Below are 4,649 nucleotides of genomic sequence, written 5' to 3' on the forward strand. Positions count from 1 at the left end.
CTCAGGCCATTTGGAGCGGGACGGCAAAGAGGAAAACCATCCAGGGTCCGTCTTTGACTTCCAAACCGGGCCCTCCTCAGACAGATTTGAAAAGCAAAGCAGGAGCCAGGTTTGATTATGAGCAAAAGGGAAGAATGCGATGGAAGTCAGAAACATCAGACATGGAGCTCGCTCCTTACGCGATTGAGTAAGAGGCTAGATGAGAACCCAGGCCTCTCGGCCTCCCACCCCAGGCTGAGTGAGGGGTGGAAGGCAGGGCAGGGCGGGCTGCTGAGAAGGCTGGAGTTGGGGAGCGGCAGGGACCCAGGGGGATATCTCTAGGGCATGGTGGGGCAGGAGGAGAGCTAGCAGTCCAGTCCCTGCTGTAACCACCATGCTGAAGGGATATCTGGGGCAGCGACCCCACAGTGCCCTGAGGCTTGGGTGAGCTCCAGCTGAACTCCCCACACAGAGGACCCCCTCCACTGTCCAGAAGCTCAGGACACTTACGGCCCCAATCTACTCAGCAGTAAAAGAGGAGGGTTCCCCAACTTCTCAGGGATAGTGTCTGCAGAAGAGATACAGCTGACTTTTGTTTCCGGTAGCCCAGCATCTGGAGGCTGGGGAGTCTCCATCAAGGGGATTTGGTACCCCTCCCCACCCCCCCGGACAACAGAGGCTCCGAAGCCAATGGCTGTTGTTCAGTCGCTTAGTCGTGTCCAACTCTGCGACCCAGAGGACTGCGGCATGCCAGTCTTCCCTAGCCTTCACTATCTCTCTGAGCTTGCTCAAACTCACATCCATTGAGTCAGTGATGCCATGTAACCATCTCATCGTCTGTCACCCCCTTCTACTCCTGCCCTCAATCTTTCCCAGCATCAGGGTTTTTCCAGTGAGTTGGCTCTTCGTAACAGGTGGCCAAAATATTGGAGCTTCAGCTTCAGCATCAGTCCTTCCAATGAATATTCAGGGTTGATTTCCTTTAGGATTGACTCCTTGCTATCCAAGGGACTCTCAAGAGTCTTCTCCAGAACCACAGTTTGAAAGCACCATAGAATTGCAAAGAATGTTTAAAGCCAATGGTATGATCAATCAAATGACAGGCCTCCGTTTCCCATTTGTTTCTATGTTCTCCTGCCCTTTGCCACACCACTGTGCATCCCTCCTGCACAAGATGGGGGATGTTTCTCCAACCCTGATTTTGACCTTGGCCACATTATTTGCTTTGGCCAAAGGAATATGGGTAGAAGTGACAGCACAAGAGTTCTGAATTTGGGTCTTAGGAGGCCTCACCTGATCCCACTTGTCCTCTGGCGCCACTGCAGGAGGAGAACATAGGTTAACGAGGTGTTGGTCTCAGGAGGATGCAAGGCGGGTGAAGTTTAGCATCCCAGTTACTCCACAGTCTTGCACTTGGAAGCAGAGCTGCCCAGCCAAGGGAAGCCCAGAACAGACACCCTGCCCTCAAGCTAGGTCACAGATATAGGAAACATATTTATTTTTGCATGCCATTGGGAGTTGGGCTTGCTCGTTACTCAGCAGCAGTAGCTGACTAACACACTGATGTATTAACTTTCCCTACCCCCGGGCAGCTAATGCATTGGAACAGGACCTGGGTGGGACCAACAGCACGTCTCCAAGCGATAGAAAGAAACGGCACTGGGGCAGGGGGCACCTGGTGTCCGGGCAGCTATGGCAGAGTGGCAGTGCCAGTTGAGGCATCTGGATTCTGTGGTGGGGGGAGGAGTGACCTCACCAACCAGCTTCATGGCACGATTTCAGCTGATCGCCCTCGCCGCCTTGATTTCTACCATTTTCTGAGCCTGGTTTTCCAGCCTTCCTGCCACTTTTGTGAGGAACTGAACAGCATTCCAATGCACGTCCTTGCTATTTAAATTGGCCAGTGTTTTGTTACTTGCAAATTAAAACCTTGACTTACATAAGATGGGGAAACCCCAGCATCTGTTACACTTATAATTTTGGAACTGTTTGAATTACAATTATCAGAATATCTGACCACTAGTATCTTAAGCAACACAGACACTGTGATTTCTCATAAAAAGAAGTCTGGAGGTTAGAGGTTCCAGGGTGGGACTGGTGCCCCCATGATTTCAGGGCTCTGGGAGGCAGCATTTCTGTGTGTGTCTTAACTTGCTCCTCATGGCCACAAGATGGCTGCAGAAGCTCCTGGCATTGTGTCCTTGTAGGAAATAATAAGGGGGGGGGGGGGCAACAGCACTTCTGTGTCCAGAAACCCCCACCCCAGACTTCCCCTTAAAACTTGTGGCCAGAACTGGGAAGTGTGCCCAGATCGACAACAACCCCCACAAAAGACGTTGCCAAGAATGGCTCAGCTAAATCCTAAATTAACCCCTGAGGCTGGGCACCAAATCATGGCCCTGCTGGTGAGGGGGTGACATGGCCACCAGGCTGGCAACAAGCAGGGTCAGACACAGGAACTGAGCGGGGCCTCTGTTGTGGGCAGCAGCATGCTTTCGTGGCCCTCTTGCCCTTGGGGTCTGTAGGCCAGTCGTGCCCGTGGATGCTGGAGCCGGTTAGGCGCTGCTCCTACCTCCCCACCCCCAAAGCTCTCATTTGCGCAACAAACGTTCAGGCTGTGCCTCTCGGGACACATGGCCAGGTGCCCCTAATAAAACCCGTGCGCCGAGGCTCCTCCATGAGAAGCAAACTCTCCGGGGCCCGTGAGAACAGAGGAGCTGGGGTTGTGTTCTCAGAGATGAAGCCAGGGGCGGGTTTCCAAGCTAGCCAGGTCTGGGGCAGATTCCCACCTCACGCGGCTCCCCCGAGGCCCCCTTGGCCCTCGCTCACTGTGAGGCCCCAGAAGTCACACTTGGCCTCCCTCTCTCGGGCCTCCATCCCACCGTCCCGGGAGAGGGCGTTTTCCCACAGCCCGAGCCCAGGTGCGGAGGGAGGCTCCTGCCGGCCGCGTCCAGGGCCACGGCGGGGAAGCATGACATCTGGAAGCCGAGGGGATCTCCGCACACTCAGTCCCTACGTGCCCGAGCTGCCCTGGACGAAAGGTGAAGGAGGTGATGGGGTGATGAGCTCCAGACCTCTGCACGGTGCTGTGTGGAGGAGTCAGGCTGGTCCTGGAGCGTGTGTGTAACTGTGCGTGAGCGAGCACGTGGGTGCATGCACAAGCCTAGGAGCCAGGCTACCTGTGGGCGTGAGCGTGACCACGTGGGTGAGTGTGTCAGATGCCTGCGTGCAGGTGTGCATGTAAGGGTCTGCGTGCCTATGTACACGCATGTTCCGCCTCTCTGAAGGACGCAAATGTGCACAGTGAAGACTCAAGCCAGTTTCTGCTAAATTAAAAACAGCTTTTTCGTGTTTAAAGTTTACAATACGAAAAATAATTTTCCTTTCTTTGGGGATGGGGGGGTCCGTGGGTGGGTGTGGAGAGGGAGGGGCAGGGGGCCCCCGGAACATTCCATGAACCAGCCCAGACGGTTATGCACAATCGACCCGGTTAGATACGGCAGCCCCCCACCCCACCCCCTGCTCCGTGCCGGCACCCCTGCCAGCTCATTGGGGACAAGATGTTCTAAGGTGTGAGCTGAGCTAGGGGGGACTTGCAGCTGGCAAAGGCTTCTCCCTGCCCCCCTGAAGGGGCCGTGCCTCTAGCAAGGAAGGGTTCTCTTCGGGGGAAGCTCAGGTTGGGGGGTGGGGATGAGAAAGGGCTGGAATGTTCTGGTAAATCCCCAAGGGCTGCTCTTTTCATTTCTACGCCGCTGGCAGTGTGGACTCATTACAGGTTCCCAATCAACCTCCTATTTCAACCCTGACCCCCAGCCCCTGCACAGACCCAGCTTCACCCCCGGACCCTGATGGCCATGGCGCAGGAGCACCAGGCCTGTGGGTACATTTTGAGGGTGATCCCAGAAGCCAGCCCTTTCAGAAGGCTGTTGGAAGCCCACATTCTCCACAGTGCAGCAGTGGGCAGCGAGGCCTGGGACAGGAGCTGGGACTGGGGGCAATTCATGGAGCTCCGGGGCCCCTATGAAAGCACAGTGACTACATCGTTCCTTGAGGACCCGCCCTGCTTCTCCCCTATCCCAGCCTCTGGGGAGAGGGCTCCTGGCTGCCCACCCTGGGGTCCTGAGACTGAGTAGATGGAAACAGAACCTGCCAGGAGCTCTGGGGCTGGCTGATGGCAGGGGGCTGGGCCACCAGGCACAAGGAGCAACTTGGAAAGAGTCTCTCCAAGGCCAGCCCTCCTGGGCCGGGTTTCCCCTATCTTCCCCACCACGCAGTGGAAGTCCTGGCTGCACACCCACATCCGCACACACACATCCGCTCAGTCGTGTCCCACTCTGCGACCCCAAAGACTATAGCCCTCCCGGCAGCCTCTGTCCATGGGATTCTCCAGGCGAGAATCCTGGAGCAGGTTTACATTTCCTCCTCCAAGGATCTTCCCAACAGGGATCAAACCCGCATCTCCCACATGTCCTGCATCGGCAGGCGCGTTCTCTACCACTGCACCGCCTGGGAAGCCCACTGCCCCCACAGCTCTGAGCCAAAGGCTGGTCCTGCTCCTCTGCAAGGCTGGAAAAGGGGGAGGGGGGGGAGAGGAGCCCCCAGACGTGCAAGGGCATGAGCAATCTGCGAGCCATCATGCCCCACAAGCTCAGCACTGGGCCCACTCCATC

The sequence above is a fragment of the Odocoileus virginianus genome, chromosome 3 (genome assembly GCF_023699985.2).
Source record: "Odocoileus virginianus isolate 20LAN1187 ecotype Illinois chromosome 3, Ovbor_1.2, whole genome shotgun sequence".
Taxonomy (NCBI): domain Eukaryota; kingdom Metazoa; phylum Chordata; class Mammalia; order Artiodactyla; family Cervidae; genus Odocoileus; species Odocoileus virginianus.